Source organism: Grus americana, chromosome 28 (assembly GCF_028858705.1).
Source record: "Grus americana isolate bGruAme1 chromosome 28, bGruAme1.mat, whole genome shotgun sequence".
NCBI classification, from domain to species: Eukaryota; Metazoa; Chordata; class Aves; order Gruiformes; family Gruidae; genus Grus; species Grus americana.
Genome location: NC_072879.1, coordinates 5,639,290 through 5,656,957, shown reverse-complemented (window position 1 = coordinate 5,656,957; position 17,668 = coordinate 5,639,290). Strand labels below are relative to the sequence as shown.

At 48.6% G+C, this 17,668-nt stretch overlaps 1 protein-coding gene across 5 annotated transcripts in view; it reads left to right on the top strand.

The window, feature by feature from the left end:
• Positions 1-1,873: 1,873 nt before the first annotated feature.
• LOC129197120 (excitatory amino acid transporter 4-like) overlaps positions 1,874-17,668 on the top strand; it is a 36,726-nt gene continuing 20,931 nt past the window's right edge. For 2 of the 5 annotated variants that reach the window (XM_054805112.1, XM_054805109.1), the window contains exons 1-2: positions 3,209-3,304; positions 12,865-13,029. The gene's annotated coding sequence lies outside the window, so the exon portion shown is untranslated. Of the gene's footprint in view, positions 2,104-3,208; positions 3,305-12,864; positions 13,030-17,668 lie in introns of those variants that run through there. The other 3 variants (XM_054805113.1, XM_054805103.1, XM_054805106.1) reach the window with 2 other exon arrangements.

Below are 17,668 nucleotides of genomic sequence, written 5' to 3'. Positions count from 1 at the left end.
TCAGAACAATTAGAGTATAACAGACACCAAAAAATCCTAGCTTTCTTTACTGGTCCTGCTGAGAGTACTGCAGGAGATTTTGAGAATTAGCACATTCCTGCATCTTGCTGGTTTATTACAGGATTGTCACTGTGGTCTGTAAGAGGCACTACTGCAAAAAAAGGGTCCTAAGGAGATCTGAAATGCTGCCAGTAAGCAAACTAAAGTAAGCTTTTGGTTCTAATCACCACGCCAAAGAGGCTTTGCTTTGAGTACTGCATCCTTGTTTGGATGCTACAGACTTCAGAAAAGATGTGGAACAACTGGCGAGTCCAGAAGAAGGCAAGAGCTGGAAAACATCACCCATGAGGAAAGACAGAAGAATTTTGAATTGTTCAGTCAAACCGGGATGGTCTTAGTGGCTTCCCCAGTATTAAGGCCGTAGCGCACAAATCTGTGATTGCATTTCTTCATCTGTGCTTGTTCCGTGCTGCTGAATCAGTGCAGCGTCCCACAGGCATCTGCCAGCCCTGCCTCCATTTTCTCTTCTGGCTCTTCTTTACCACATTGTATCTACACAAACTGGATGGGACTCAACAAGGGACCCAGAGCATTCACCACTTGGAGTAGCCTGTTAGGTAGATTATACCCCTAAAACTTGGGTTTCAGCCCTGTCCAGATGGAGCAGACAGCCGAATTCCAATCTTCTATAGCTCTTGTGAATGCATTCATTGCAGAGTGAGTGGGCACTTCCAAACTTTGCTTTGTAAGCAGCAGATTTATAACTGCCTATGAACAAAACAGGAAGATATTTATTATTTTGGCAGGGAAAAAAAAGAAAGAAAAATCATTTCTCTATAAAGCTCAAAAGCATGTTACAATAAAAGTGATTTCTCTGTTGAAATAGTGCTGGCATCTTAGACTATTCTTGCATTTTTCTAAGGTGACCATTCGCTGTAGATATAGAAATAATCGGTCTTAAGGGGAAAAGAAACATTTGCTGAAAAGCATTTATGCGTGCAGCACCCCGTGATACTGTGCACAGGAGCTTGTACTGTGGCTGCTGGCTGCAGAGCCCATGTTTGCACTGTTGTACAGGACACTCAGCTGGAGGTCAGATGTGCTGTCTGTCTCCACTGATGACCTGCCGCACAGCAGGACCTTTCTAGAAGAATGCCACCGTAGCCTTCAGGGAGGCCCTTGTGGTGCCAAGGCAGCCTGAGCTCAGGGAAGTGGTCAGTCTCTTGAAGGAAACCCTCATACCTTGGTACACGGTCCAGGAATGCATTCCCAGGAAGGCAGCGCATCTGCAGGGTGCCACACAGCACCACGCAAGAGCAACCACGTGAGCAGCTCCGCAGCTGGATCAGCTCGGGCCAGCAGACACGGTAGCAAGTGCGGCATCAGCGCCATCCCTGTGCTGCATGTCACAACCGTAGTGTTCAGGGCTTGGAACGGAGCTTGTTTGGCCTTTCCCAGGGACCCCAGTGCTATGAGAAGGTCCTCCTGTGTTTTGACTTTGCAAATGGTTCGTTATTAATAGCAGACAGCATTATTACCAGTTGTAGTCCATTTCAGCCCCAGGACAAGCTCTGTCTCCCTCAGCTCTCAGCATTGCAAGACCTGACTTCAGGCCTCCTGGCTGCTCTCTGCTTCTCCCCTCCAGCAGCTCCTGCTGCCATCAGCCGCCATTGCCCAACATCTCCCAGCAGCGGGTGAACAGGATCCGAGCCCTGCCAGCCATCTGCTCTCGCGGTGCTGCTATCTGTGCATAGCACAGGAGATATCCTGCACCACCACAGCTTGTCCTGCCCTGGCTCCCAGCCTGGCCCCGGGCAGCACCGGGCGCTGGAGGGGAGGCGGTGGGGCCTCACACACGGGGGCCAGCAGAAGTCACAGGCACAAGAAGGAATAAGGAGCGAGCTGTGGATGTGATGCTTGTGGCTAACTGCTCCTCTCCAAAGGATTTCTTTCCATCTTCAGAAGCTTGGCGTCTGGCTTTACTCTGCAGTTGGGAGTTGGCAGATGCTGTCGTCCAACCTGAGCAGGCGGAGGTTGGAACCCGGGCTCCCCCCCTGCCTCCCAAGCCCTCCACAGGCTTTACTCCAGGTCTACAGCGTGAAGGTATGGTGAGAATACTTAGATTGCTGCTCAATTTTGCATGAAGACTGTGTTATTCATACAGGAGATCCCAAATGTAGGCAGGACTTCTGATCCGGGGAAGCATTAAAGGTGCTAAGGGACTTGCAAAGACCAGGAAATACTCTCTTACGGTTTTCAGAGATTCTGTACCATTTCCCATTGTTGCAGGAATAGATGATGAGGGTATGGGATATCTCTAATATAATTTGTTCTTACAAATTTTACGCAAATCCAGGTTTTGTGAACAGAAGCTGGCTCACTTCTGACCTTTGAGAAGCAGCTTTGCTTTTGGGCTTCACGTAAGTAAAGGCAGGATATTGATGGTGTCACTTCACTCAGTCTAGTCTTTCACATTTTCTACCACAGCTGTGCAAGATATGCATTTTAACCAGAACTCAAGAAGCAATTTTTGTGCTACATCCCTGGAAACGTTGGTTAGACTGAGCAAGCATCACTTCTTTAAATTTCAGTCCCTCTTCTGATACTGTATTTTAAATTAGCTGACCTGGAAAGTGCTAACAGACCTCCCCCGTCAACTCATTTTTGAGGCAGTGATTTAAACATGTGGATGAAACTTTTATACGCATCTGAAAACCTGTCTAAGGGGAAGCATATCATGGAATTGAAGCCTTATTAAATAACCTGGTTACTGAGGTTACCTAAGTAAAATCCTTCAGAGAGTGCTTCTTGCCTGCGCCTCGTTCCCCTCCTTGTCAGCGCCAAAAGCACGTTATTGCTGCAAGGTGGACGTTTGGTCCCTTGGATAATTGTGGAGCTGCTTGCTCTGCATTTCCTTGTGCCCCCGCCCCGATCAGAAGCAGCGGGGTGCCTTGTGGCCGTTAGCAAGTGAGACACTCCATGGTTTAGGACTGTTACGGGGAAAAGTCTGAATAATGTTTATTTCTTGATTTGTTGCTTAAATCCAAAGGTTTCGGTATTATTTCATTGCATAGTATCGCAAGGAAACCAACAATAGTACATTCAAAGTGTGAAGCATAGTTTCCAGGATTTACAGCTGTCTAATTCCCATGGGATTTATTCCCATTGGTTAGCACTGGCTGTACGCTGGTGACCTGAGTGACATTGTAGCATGAGGCTTTCTGCCCAGACACTCGCGGGCTTTTCTCACCTCCTAACAGGGGATTAAACAAACCTACAGTGACCGCAGCTGCAAATTCAGAAGGTAAGAGCGTGTGCATGGGTGGGAACGTGCCAAGAAGGGGGGAAAATGTGCGCAAATAAGGCAGAGAGAGAGATGGGAGCTGGGAGCACGTGAACGCTTTCGGATCCTCAGCCAGTCGGTACTCCTTTAATGTTGAAAGACTAACATTTATTATTACTTTATCATTCGTGGTTTGATAGTCTTCGAGTAAGAAGAGATCCTTGTAAGTTGTTTGACCAATTTTACGCAAGTTAGCAGGTTTTGAGTTAATCTGGGACAAGGAGAGGTTGCCTGGAGCTGATCATTTAGCAGAGGTGCAAGGAGTGAAAGCATCAGAGGAACTGGTTTCTTGTGCTCAGCTTGGCCGGAGCTGGAGGAGAGGTCAGTTCTACTGGCATCCCCATTCTGGAGCCTCACCCTTCATGTCTCTGTCAGCACTGACTGTCAGCAGTGCTAAGAAAAATATATTATAAAGCAGAGGAAAGGAGGCAGGACACCGTTCCAGAGCTACTTCTTATTGCAGTGCTAAACGAGGACTGAGCAGATAGTGCTCCTGGCAAATGTGGCACAATTCGTGGGAGCAAAGCAGAGCAGCAGCCTGGCGAGCAGATAAACACACCGCTGGCAAGGTTTGCTTCCCAAACGCTTCAGCATGGTCTGCTGCGATGAAGAGGAGTGGAATTTTCCAGCCGGTTAGTCAGACTGCGTGTGCCACGCTCCCAGCTCCCCACCGTGGCTGCTTGCGGATGCCTGTTTAGCTGCAGGCTATGAACTGTGAGATTTCTCAGGGGCTTCTCCTAGGTCAGGAACAATCACTGGAAAAGTAGATCAGGGAGCTCACAGAGGAGGTGGCCTGATAAGCTGGGAACGTGCCTTCCCTTTGGCTCAGTTTCTGTAACGAGCTGTGAGACAGCTTGCATTGCCTCTGTTGACAGCGCTCAGCCAGCACCACTCCAAGCTTCTCTGTGCAAGGACTTGGGCCCCGCGTGCCTGCCTGAGCTCAGCCTGACACCCACAGGCATGTGGGGCCACTGCTTCACCTGCCTGCTTTAGGGTCCATGGTCGGGGATGGGGAGAAAACTCCCTGGCTGGGAACTCAGCAAGGATGCCGGGTGAGAGGCAGCGGGGATCCCGTATGGTGGTGTCGCCCTTAACGCGCCTGTGCGGCGTGCTGGCAGGGGATGGCCAGCTCAGAGCACCCTCCGCGTGTACGGAGACCTTCTGAATCACAGCCCAGTATTGCGTGTGCACGCCGCCTGCGTGTGCCAGGGAGACCCTGGCACCAAATCCGTGCAGTCTCGGCGGGTGAAGGGCGCCCAGCAGACCCTTCTGTAGCACCGAATGGGCCAAAACTGTCACTGAGCCACCAGCTCTGGAGAACTGTTTGAATGGAAGGCCATGCTTTCCCCTGAAATACTTCAAAGTGGTCAAAGGTGTAACAGGAGGGGAAAAGCTTATGAAGCTCAGCCTATTGAACTGTTAATGTGAAAGCTGGTTTATTGACTTCACACTGCATTAATGTACTTACGCCTATAAAAGAGTGATCTGGCCGAGTTCTTGCTGACTGGACAAGATCCAAAGGTAGGCAGATAGCTAAACACGACTTTGATATAAGATACCATTCTCTGCCCACAAAGGCAGATAGGCATGGGGATGCATTTAATATCACCTGCAGTCCTTAAGAGGAGATTCTGTATCTTCCTGATAGAGCTTCCAGGAGGTGCTCCACATTGGGAAGATGTGAAGATTCCTGCTGGATCTGGGAACCTTTGAGTTCTCCACTTGGGGGTCTTACAGCAAGGCTCTACCCCAAGGTGAACAGATGTTTTGTCAAAATTAGGAGCCTAAGAAACATGACTGAAGGGTGTCATAAGAAGAGTGAAATAAAATCTCTGAAGAAGAGAGAGGTAGAGCATGCTTTTCCAAGAGAGAACTTGAGAGAATGAAAGACAAAATCCATCAGGAGTGGCTGAAAGCTGCTGGTTTTAGGAGACTCTGCAATTCAGTGAAGGAAAGCCAAGAGTGTACATTTCCTCCAGAGCTCTGCTTTCTCTGAAGTCCTGTAGTTTTGAATTCTTCTCCTTCCAGAAAGCCAATGAATAACTTCCCCAAGGGAAAGCAAATTGCAAAATCAGACCCCAGAAGTCAACACAGCACTTGGGTCTGTAGTGTATGATCTCACTTGGGAGAAGAGGAGGAACCACAGGAATCTACGCTGAGGGAAGCAATGATTCGAGGGGGCATCTGGAAGAAACTTGGAGGTGCTGCTGTCTCAGTGACTGCTGCAGGATTATCCACCTTGACTAAGCTTTTCATACGCCAGATCTCATTTGCATTTTAGCCTCTAAGACTGTGTCTGCAGGTGCTGTATGCATGAATGTTTGCATATCCACATTGATTAAGCTGCAGCCTCTTGGTGTGTCAATGTCAGTATTACCATTAACGTTAGTAAGTTCAGCTCAGCTCCTCTACAGCAGCAGCTGACTGCTTCTTCCTAATTATCATGCATAATTTCCAGGGTCAGGTAGACCCAGGCTTATATAATTTGCCTGGAATTGTGGTGAATTCATCACCGCCAGAAGAGAGTAATGCAGGTTCAGAAATTTTTCTAAATAGTATATTCTACTTAAAAGAAAATTAATTAACACAGGGTTATTCCTGTCCTGAAAAAGGAGGTCAGACTGGATGATCACAATTGGTCCCTTTTGTCCTTGTAATACATATACACATATACAGTGTTGGGAGCTGTTGGAGAAGAGCACAATGCCATGGTAATACCATGCGGAGAATGCCAAAGAAAATGGGCCAAGTTAAATTTGGACAAATATATCATCAGAGCAGCAGAAGTAAAGCATTTCCATCCTGTTTTCCCAGCCCAGAGAAGGCAGACTTAGCCTGCAGTAGTATCAGACCAAGTAAGGCTTTTTGACTTTCTCCAGTTTGTACACCTCACTAATACAGGATGCTCAAAAGAAAGCCCCATGCTGTTGTTGGAAAGCCATGCGAACCATTCCCCTGAAGTAATTAACTGCCAGTTCAGACATTTCAGTTTATTAATGTGGAGCAGGGTGTACACGAAGGTGCTGTATCGCAGTGTCTCATCCACAGAAACAAAGCACGCTCAGAACAAATAATAATTGTGTCTGCTAGCGTTAAGAGGACTGCTACTGCCAAGAAATATTGTTTACTTTTTTTGTATTGCTCGGCTACATAAAAATTGCAGTCAAACAATATGGTATACCCTCCACGCAGCTCTGCAGCTTCCTCTCGACACAGCTGCTCTTTCGGTTTTGGCCTTCCTGCTACCACGGCTGTCCTATGGGATGCCGCCACCTTGCCACTGGCTCCCTCCGTGACTTCCCAGGGACTTGCTAACATCACTCAAGCCAGAGACTGTTCCAGAGTGATTGCTTCCAACCTAATAACCTGTGTTTCTTGAGACCTCAACTCTTACTCTGAAATTGGGTGGGATTCCCTTCTCCCCAGCCATTCTTGGTTGTCCCATCATCACCCAGCTGTAGCAGCAGGGAGCTGGGGGAGAGCAGCAGGAAAGACGTGCTGGAGAGGGAACAGAGCAGAGAAAGGGCAAAGTGAGAAAAACTCTGTAAAGGTGAATATCCCCAGAAAAGACCCTGGACCATGGAAGAAACCACCTCAGATTTGAGCTTCGCTATTTGAAAAGCATCACTCAGAAGGAACGGAGTGAGATCAGACAAGGCAGGAGATGAAGGGATAGGAACAGCTCACGTTCATTTCTCTCTGTTATGGGCATTCAGCTAACCTGCCAGTCTGACTTGCCACGTGCTGGACAGTTACTGGTTTTCAGAAATAGGGGTGTGGAGAAAGGGACAGGGAAAGGCCCAGCCATCGTATCTACCCTGGCTTCTCCCTCCTTCCAGGGCAGCTGTGGCAAGGCACGTCCATCTTGTGCTGTACTGAACACCACCCTTCTCCACTGCAGGACATGTTCTCATTGAATGAATTTGCATGTGAGAGTTTCAATAAGAAATCTTCGTAAGGGCAATCCCCGGGAGTGATGTGTCCCTCATTCCGGCAGGATGCGTTTCATAGCACTTCAAATGCTGCATAAAGATGGGCCCTGAGAAATGCTTCTACCTGCTGTGAATTCACTTGTGAGGTTGCAGTGCACATCTGTCCCTACAGCAGCCAGAGCAATCGGGCACATCTGAAATTCAGCTGTCAAAACTTTTGAGTAAGTGACTGGGAGCAAACTGCCTAGTGCAAAAAAAAAAAAAAATCTCCTAGTACGTGTAAAGAGTTGGTTAATAGCTAAAATGCCAGTAGAGCATAGAAGAGACAGCTCTGGTACTTTGCTTTTTGTGACTGAAATACTGCAGAAGCAGAAAGGGATTTTCTGGGCCTCTTAACAAAGAACGCAAACTCTGCGCTAATATACAACCGGGCAGGTGATGGCTGGTAGCATCCGTGCTGAAACTACTGCACGCAGACCCTGCAGCAGTGAACAGGGAGAGAGCTGCAAAACCTGGGAGTGGTGAGAACTGGGGAAGCTGTTTGCGCTGTACAAAGCACAGCCAAGCACACGCTGCAAGAGGCAGAGCAGTGGTGGGAAAGAAGGATAGATGGACCTCATGGAAGAAAAGAAATGAAAAAACCAGTACCACACGGGCGTTAGAACTGTCTCTGTACTGCAAAAACCACGGAAGAAAGCTGCATTCCCAAGCCATGGCTAAAATATAAAATAGGGTAGAGTTAAATGTACAAATACAGTAAGGCAAGCTGAAGAAAGGTCTTTAGAAAGAACTTGTTTATGGCATGAAACCTAAATCAAGCTTCTTTCAAATACATCACGCAGAACAACTGCTAGGCAGTTTGTAGTGCCAGTAGAAAAGCATGGGGCTGGAAGGAAGAGTCAGAGGTGGGCAGGACAGGAGGGGAGGAAATGGCTCCTCGTACCTATTGTCATGCTGGGGGAATCCAGGTGAGCTTCCACCCGGCAACCTTTCGAGGAGGGAGCAGGGGATTCATTCATTCTCCAGTGGAAGTGTCAGTAAAGTTTGTTAAACAGTTTGACAAAATGGTATTTTTAAGACTTCGGGCATCACCAGAGCAACCGCCTCAGGCACCTGCAGTTTGCATCAGCTGGGCCTGTACAGTGATATACAGAGATTTCTAAAAAAAACCAGTACAAACCAAATCACACAAACTCCCAAAGCAGAACTCCCCCCAGAAGCGCGCAGGACAAGTTCCCTGTGCACCTGGGAGAAGCAGGGAGCATGAGCTGGGATTCAAAATACCTGAAACATCCCCGTCACATGCGCTCTCAGCAGAACCAAGGAGAAAATGAGGGCACTTTCAATTGACAGAAACTTCAGGAGCTCACAAAAGTTTGTCTCACTCATCAGTTGAAACTACCCGGTCAAAAATTTGAGGTAGCAATTTTTGTCATCAGATATACCACTTTTTAACTATCACTTTCTTTGTTTCGTTGTCCATTCAGAAATTCTAACCAAAATGTCCTGGCAGGTGCTGTCAGCGAGAACTGCACCACGTGCTCTTTCTCTTTTAGCCCTCCTGGCCCTGTTCTCCTTGGCCTTTGCTCACCCTCCAAGGCTGCATCAAGGATGATGCGCCATAGCAACTCGGCTACAGGGGGGACACTGCACGGTATCACGAGAGTTGCAGTCTGTCCAACGAGGTAAAAAAATTATCATGAGGGGCACTCACAGGAAGAAATATTACAGCTCAGGTGAGAGTAGATTTACATCAGTCTGATCCAAACCAAAATGTTTCTTTACATTTCTGAATTTTTCTGAACTTCATGTGTTGCAAGAGTTGAAATTTTGACTTTTTGTTCCAAAATAGGGCAAAAATAAATGTTGAAATATTGGCATTTCCCATAGGAAGGAAATTCCATTATTTGAGCAGCTCTGTGAAACACAAAGGAGATTCATTTGCAGAAACTCTGCTAACTTGGAATGAAGGTCACAGCCGCATAATTGGACTCTGCTCCCTGGGCCAAGTGAGCAGTGCAGGATACAAAATTAATCCCAACCCCCAAATTAAGGTTACTGTAACAAGGAGAACAAGACCACAGAATTGCAAAATCCAGGGAAGGAAGGGTTGAAGGATTGCCTAACATACAAGAAAATCACATCTTTCCCCACAACAGTTAGCAACTGGGAAGATCCCAGTGGCTTTCTACACAGAAAACATCCGTGTTCCTATGGCACATCTAGGCAAGGAAGGTTCACGTACATCCGCCCAGTCATCAGCACGGTTAGGTGACAGGGCTGCGTACGCTCACACCGGCGATTCCCTACAGCCTGCTCCTTAATGGGGTTTATTTCCGCAGTACTGAACCCTTTCAAACGGCCAATGCAGTAAGTGCTTACTGGAAGACAGTGAAACCATGAGACGGTGGACACAGCCACCTGCTTGGGGTTTTCTAACCAAACCCTGCAGCCTCAATGCCTCATCCAGGTTGTGCACACAAACCGAATTTGCCATAACTGCATGCTAAGAGAGATTCACGTGCGGGTTTTTTCCTTATCATTACATTATGAATCGACACTTAGCCCATCTTTAGGTGTTTTGCTTTTTAAAGATCCAATAGATAATCAATGTCTTTCTTAAAAAAAACAAAGAGATGATAAAGGTAGTTGTTCTACTGGACCCGCAAACCTCTCTTTTAGACACACAAACCCTCTGTAAAGATCTGTCTCAAGAGTCCTTTACCCAGAACATCACTTGCGAGGTCTTTCCAAGTTTTGGGCAGGGATACAGACTGAGGGCATGTTTAAAGAGCGAGTGGTTGCAAAACAAACTGCCCTGTCCCTACGTAACATTTTTAGTCTACTTGTGAGATTAGCATAAATCATTTTGAAAGGTGCTTTGTGGAGAAAATCACCAGGGAGCTGATTTGGGAAAGCTATGCCAGGCTGTTTCTCAACAACCCCTTCCTTTATCTCCCAACGCCTGTGCAGGGACAGCATCAGAAGACCCTCTATAAGGTGACTCAGTGACACAAAGTGCAGTTACCATGTCTTTTCTCATTGCCTCTCCCAAGGGTGACATTGGGAGTTTCCTTTTTATCTGTTGTTGGTAACTTAAGGTATCACATGGCCTCTGTGCAACGTGGATGATCAAGTGCGCCTGGCACTCATGGAAAGAGGAGAGACCTGGGGGAGTTAGCTCACCATGGGGTTTGTTTCCCAAGGACTGCCCCACTCTGGAAAGACTCTACCTGGGCATCAGGCACCTCCATCCTGAGGGAGCAGACCTCTTCTCCTCCATAGCTTCAGACTGCTGCTCTGTGTCCTATTTAATAACTCAAAGGTGTCTGGACATTGCCACAGGTGCAAGTTGAAATGAAACATGGAAAAAGTTGCTGAAGGAGAAGGTTTAAGGTGTTCATCACTGTGTGTTCATGGCTAAAAAAGGCCTAGGGGATTAAAAAACTGGGTAGGACTTAGTACAGATTCCAGGAGCCAAGCTGAACTTCAGGCATAGGAAGTGGAAAAGGACAATGTTAGCCGACCATTTCTCCCTGAGGTAGATTCAGGGAGGGATGCGTAGTGGTTGAGGGATAGCCAAGTGCATGGCAGCTCTGCCCCTCTCTGGGTAGTGTCAGAAATGCACTTGTCCAGGCAAAGAGCGATCTTGACTGCTGCAGGTCACCTGAGCCTCCAGCAGACAGCAAACGGCGAAGTCGGGTACCTTTCTGTAAGAAAAGCTGCTGGCTAAGCCACTGAGAGAAGCAGGGGCGTGAGGAGTAAGAGATGTCCTTTCTCTGGGACTGCCCCACTGGCAGCCGATGTGGTGGACCCAGCAGAAGGAGCAAAGGAGATCAACGATGTACCAGGCTGCTCTGCCACGATCCGCCTCCTTTTCCCTCTGCGGCTCTGTGGCTCTCAGCCACGTTTCTGCAGGAGTGTTTTGGGTGCACGGTGCAGGCAGAGCACTGGAGTCTATTCCCCATAACCAAAGACATTCATTTAGGAATAATAAAATTGTCTTCTTGTGTAGCCCATTCCAACATGTGCTTTGCTGGAAAGATGACTGAAACTTTGCTGGGTACAGGGCTTGGGTTTCCAGTCCCTGGCTGACACTTGCATGACCTGAGACCTCATTGAACTTGTGTAGCCTTCAACAGGAAGATCAGTGCCATTTCCTCGATTCACATATGAGCAATCAAGTTGTGTGAAGACCAAGCAATTTGTCAGGTGCAGACAGCGTGTCCTTGTCTCCTGATGCAGCAACGGCCTGTGTCCATGCTGATTTGGCAGAGGGAGCAAGTTAAAACAAGAGAGGATGACAGAAATAGTCAAGACCCCAGGCTCCAAATGGCCTGTCCACAGAAGTCCCATCCAATCACTGTCCTGATTTACAGTTAGACTCGACATCTTAAAAGTCTTTTCCAATCTAAATGATTCTATGATTCTATCGTTAATGTCTGCCAAAAGCCAGTTGGTGTTGGGAGCTGCTCTTTGTAACCTGGGCTGAAGAGGTAGGCTCTCTTCTTCCCACAGAGTCCAGCATAGGGCTCAGGGGGATTTCAGTTCCAGGACTCCCTGTCAGATGAGCCTGACACTTTGGCTTTGACTTACCTCTTGCTGGACGAGTTCAAACTCTGTGGCAAGTTCTAGCTGCAGACACAACACATCACTGTAGGTATGCTGAAGCTGGAGCATGCAGCAAAGCCCCTGCACTGGTGCCACCTGAATTAAGGAGAAGGCTACTGTCAGGAAACAACCGATAGATCCCCTGTGAGTCATGTATCTGGTAGGAATAGAAACAGAGGTACTGTTGTAACCTTGGTGCTGGGGCTTGGTTTTTAGATGTAATTTTTCACTTTGCCCCATTCAGCACTGGCTGCATGGTGCTCACACCTGCAATCTGACTTTTCTAAAATTTCAAAATGTGGAACTTCTATCAAAGAAACTGCAGCAGGAATCAATATTTAAGAGATCAATGAGTAAAGACAGTGGAAGTTTTGCCTGCTTCCTTGAAAGCAGAGTCTGGTTCCCTGACAGACTGTATTGCTAACGTATTTCCTTTGCACACTCAGTGAATTGATCCCTCCTTGTGACTTCCCTAAAACACCAACGGGAAATGACAGTGATTCAGCTGAGGCAGAGACGCATGTCCATCCCCTCGGGCTGATCCGGACAAACCACAGCAATGTGTCTGGATCTCTGAGGTACTGCTCACACAGACTGGACTGGTGAAGGACCTGCCCGTTCAGGATATCCAGCGGTTGCTGCTGGATGGAGTTCTCCACGCAGCTTCCCTCATGGAAGGAGCAGGCGAGGGGCAGGAGTGGGATGGGGATGAGATCTGGTTCTCATTTAACAGCTTGCCCTGCTCTCTGTTACTGCTAACTCTCTGCAGCTTGTGTGAGGAGGCAGAAGAAAGTGCAGAAACACTGGTCGTGTTAAATCCAGTATGGGCTATATGCAACATCGTGGTGACAGGTGCTTTCTGTCCTCTGGTCTCCTGCAATCATCGAAGATTTTTTTCAGTCTCCTCCTACATGCCACTCCCCCACCCCCTACTGCCATGTATCCTGAACATATTACAGTCTTCCTTTCCTCTCTCAGGAGGTACTGCTCAGAGCTCTCTGCTAACGCTGCACCTTTCTAAGGAGAAAATCCTCCATCCTGCCTTTGAGCTTAAAGAATTAAAGAAGGAAACAACTCAGAATAATCCCCCAAGACGAAAAAGACCTGCTGCCCTTCCTGCTTGACAACTGGCACTTGTTCCAGGTGAGTGGTTTTGTCAGCAAATCTGAATGCATGAATAAGAGCGGTGCCAGGTCCAGGGGCTGAAGCAGGATAGGAGGATGGCAGGAGATTTCCTTGGGCATATGCGGGAGAGAGCAGCAGGGATAGCTCTCACCCTGCTTTAGGACAGGGGACTGCCCAGAGGGGAGTGCTTTAAAAGTGAGACTGTGTGTTCTGGGCTGGGGTGAAATGCCTGGTGGGCAGCTGGAGAGAGACAACCTTGTCACAGGACCTTAGCATGAGTAGGGAGCAATGGGGAGAACGGCACTTGTCCTGCCAGTATCAGACTTAGGCCCCAAACCAGCTGAACATTTTGTCACTGTAGAGCTTAGCTGGGCTGAAATTCCTGCCCGTTGCAGATCCCCTCCCCTCAGCTGGTGCTTTCTCACAGAGATGGGTCATGGCTGGACCCTGGGCAGATCCGTTCTTCTCCAGGGTCCATTGTCATGGTAGGAGTTGGCTGGGAGGGAGCTGGCTGCCAGGTAGCGAGTGGAAAATGGAGATGCCCTAGCACTTCACTGAGCAGAGAGCCCTGCCAGGGGCTGCTATAGCAACACAAAGATGGCTGAGTTCACCCCACTTGGGCTTGTGAATGGAAATTTTCAGCGTAGGCACTTTGGCTGCATTGCTTTGAGCTTGTACTGCCCTTCCCAGGGGCAAGCAATGGGCCAGGCTGCAAAGGATCCAACAGCATGAGGGGTGAGGATACCTCCAGCCAGGGGGTCTGTGAGCCCTCTCTATCCTGGTCCTCAGGACTGAAAAAACCCGGCTAATAGCACAGTGGCTGGATTCAGTGCTCCTGACCACAGGCACTAAGCTACTGATAGGGCAGAGTGAGGCAGGAGTGGAGACATCCACTCCTCCTTTGCCATCCTTGCAAAAATGGTCCCTGCAAAGCACCTATTTTACTCAGCTGGTGGTGGAGGGACTCTAGCTTCCTATTCAGGGGTGCCAATGATCTGCCCAAAAGCAAGGAGGACTTGATAGCTGCTAACTGCAATGGTCAGGGCACTGAGCAGGGTCCTGAGGGCGAAACATGGCCCTGCCTGCCTTCCCTTGAACAGCCTGGCACATCCCTGCCTTGCAAGCACTGAGCCTTCCTTCCCTCCACGCGAGGATGGGCTATTTAACTTCTGCCCTCTCACTAGGTGACTCAGCTCCAGAAGCTGTCCACCTTGGAAAGACTAGTACAGCTTTCTTGGTGACCCTCTGCCTTGCCCCATCGTACCTGCCTAGCTTGTGCAAAGCTCTTCCCAACTCCTCCTGCAGAGATTCCTCCCTCTTCTCCCCCTTAGAGTGCTTCCCTGCTGCTACCTGTGGAGACTTCCCTCCTTGAAAATCCTGCTGATTTTGATGTTGAACATAATAGCAGAGTTTCCTTGGAGACAAGAGAAACAGTGGGCTCGAAAGTGCTGATTATCTCACAGTCTTTGGCTGGCTTTCAGCAACAAAAAAAAAAAAAAAAAAAGAGTTGCGTTAGCAGAGGGAAGAGCGAGCCTGGGGTAACCATTGTCGAGGTGGGGACGCCTGACTCTGACATGCTTTTCCGGCATCACCCCTTTAGCAGCAAGGCTTGCCCAAGTGCCACACTCCATGCCCATGGCAGTGGTGTGACAGTACACGCCGTACTAAACACCGCTGCTTTGGGATCATATTGCCACTCTTCCCCCAGTCCCTGGAGGCTGGTAAACCTGGGAGAGACTTTGCAGTGGGCATTTCTAATTTGGCTGACTTCTGTCAGTCCCAGGAGTAAAACTGATTAATTAGATTAACCCCTTGTGTGTTCTTATGCAAACATTAGCAATAGCGGGACAAGATATAAAGCACCAGCATTTCAACCATTGTCTCCCATCCATTTGTTCTGAGTAGTGACAACTAGGTTTGTCCCAGCCAAGAGCCTGAACCCTCTGGAGACTGGAGCTCTCCTCTGCTGTGCTGGCCACACAGTTTTTTGCCTTCCTTGGGGTTGGTTATGTGATATTCGGCTGACATCTCTTGGACGCATTAACAATCAGAAAGCCATGCCAGTGCGCTGCTATGTGTAGGCAGAGGGAGCAGGGCACGGGCTGACTGCTGATATTCTGCCTCAGGAGAGAACGAAGTGCAGGGCAAGAAGGCAGATAAAGTCTTCACTTGAACTTTGCATTTACTTTATCCAACCCCACACACCTTGACAAGAGTGCCCTGTAATGTCATATCCCGCCAGTGGCCAGGACCTTCCTTGTCCCAGAGGAGTATCTCACAGAGGATTCACTTGACCGATAGCTCCCCCTCTGCTGAGAAACCCCTGGGGTCCTCGTGATCTGTCCAATAGCCACAAACGGCACTTGGCCACTTCCATGAAGTAGCATTTCCTTCTTTATCTTTCAGTGTGGTGCAAGAGTTCTGTGCAGGGGTTAGATGGTGACAGAAGAGTGGGGAACCAGACCACAGCCCTGTACTAATTATACATGTAAATCAGCTCCAGGACACTGCCAGGGATGGGGTGTCAGTGCTGTTGGAAAAGCCTTGTCTCGCAGCACATCAGCAGAAGATGGAGGGATCATAGCATGGCTGAGGTGGGCAGGGACCTCTGGAAGTCATCTAGTCCAACCCTCCCTGCTCAAAGCAGAATCAACCCCAGCTGGTTGCTCAGGACCATGTCCAGTCAGCTTTTGAATATCTCCAAGGATGGAGACCCCACAACCTCTCTGGGCAACTTGCTCCAGTGTTCAGTCTGCCTTACAGCTAAAAAGCCTTTCCTTATGCTTAAGAAGAATTTACTGGTGCTTCAGTTTATGTCCACCACCTCTCATCTGGTCACTGGGCAACACTGAGAAGGGTTCTGGCACTGTCGTCTTTACACCCTCCCTTCAGATATACATTGATAAGATCCCCCTGAGCCTTCTCTCCTCCAGGCTGAACAGTCCCAGCTCTCTCCGCCTTTCCTCATGTGAGATGCTCCAGTCCCTTCATCATCTTTGTGGCCCTTCCTTTGACTCTCTCCAGTGTGTCCATGTCTCTTGTACTGAGGAAGCCTGGCACCGGACACAGCACTCCAGGGGTGGCCTCACCGGGGCTGAGCAGAGGGGAAGGATCCCCTCCCTTGACCTGCTGGCACGAACACAGATGAGTTTCTGGACTCTGGTGCTGGTCCCACCTGGGACCTCCAGAGAGCTCTGTGGTCCCAGGGGTGATGTATTGGATGGAGGCCCTAAGAAAAGGCTGCGCTGTTGTTAGTGGTTTGCAAGCGTGTAGTCAAATGCATTTCCTCTTCACCTAGCACAGCCTAACCCTGACCGTTGCCTGGACAAAACCAGACCAAAGATCTTGTGCGGTTTCCCTCATGCTCAGAAATCTCGCAGCCCCGTGACCCCAGAAGCTGTTGCATGTGACTGGAGTGAGGGCAGAGCCATGCGCAGGCACAGAGTAGATTTTTTTCCCAATGTGGTTTCTGTTCCCATTGTGAAGGACTGCTAAGGCATGCGAAGCTCTGCTTGGACAATGAGTGTCCCCCGCTGTTTACAAACATTACGGTGAAATGGGTTATCTGTGGGCAGCACAAACCCTGTTCTCCCTGGCGGAAACTCAATGAATTGCTGCTACGCAGAACTGACCCTCTCTGGCCAGCACCACTGCCCTGACCTCTTGGGAGCTGTGCTCCACGTGGAACTGGGCCCTCTCTTAGCTGTGTAGCTCTGCATATGCAGGTGCAGCCCATCTCCTCCAGCTCCCCCCAAAATCCTGCCCCCAGACACAGCCCTATGGACAGATAGCATTGGGCACTACGCTGCATTTCAGACACCCCTTAACCCCAGCTGACAGTCTCACACTTGCACCACTCAGGAGGAACTTGCTTGTGGGCTCCAATCAATGCAAACTGCCTCAATACGGAAGTGCAAAATCTTTCAGCATGTGGAAAAAAAACTTGAGAAATACTTACAGCCTGCTTCTTGATGATGCTATTTGAATAACTGAGTGCAGGAACATTTCAGTGATGGCAGCTTCATAAGAGTCAAACATTGGTTATTTTTTTCCTGAAGCTCAGCCTGCACAAAAAATACAGTAAGAAGAAATTGAAAGCTTTCACAGTTGCTTTCTTAGAATCTGAGTTAAATGCAAAATTCCTTCAGCAAATGGCTTAAAACTTGCCCCAACAATTTCACTCTTTTCTGTTGTGAGTACTAAAAAAAACCCCAAACCAACCAAACAGTTTTGAGCATTTAATGTTGCAACATAAAAGCTGTATTATTCCCCACAAACATACATCATGCCTGGGCACTTTCACTTTATTGCAAGACAAAGGCTGAAATGTCAACCCTATACCTTTGGGAACCAACTCCAAATATCTGGCCTCCAAGAAAGCCTTGTCAGGGAGCAGCATGGGCTCGTAGCTCCCAAGGGAACTGGGAGCCGAGCACAGCCAGATGCCCGGCCGGGCAGGGTCTGGCCAGCAAGGACGTAGCCGCGTGCTGCCGGAGCAAGTCAAGCAGGGCAGGCCGGGGGATGCACGCACCCTCTAAGAGACAGGAGTACTGCTCTGTATTTCTAGGTCATCATAAGACCATTTTCTTTTCTGTCCCCTAATTTCTTCCATAATAATTCCTAGCACCGTTTTTCTGACAGCCTGTGCTTTCATAGG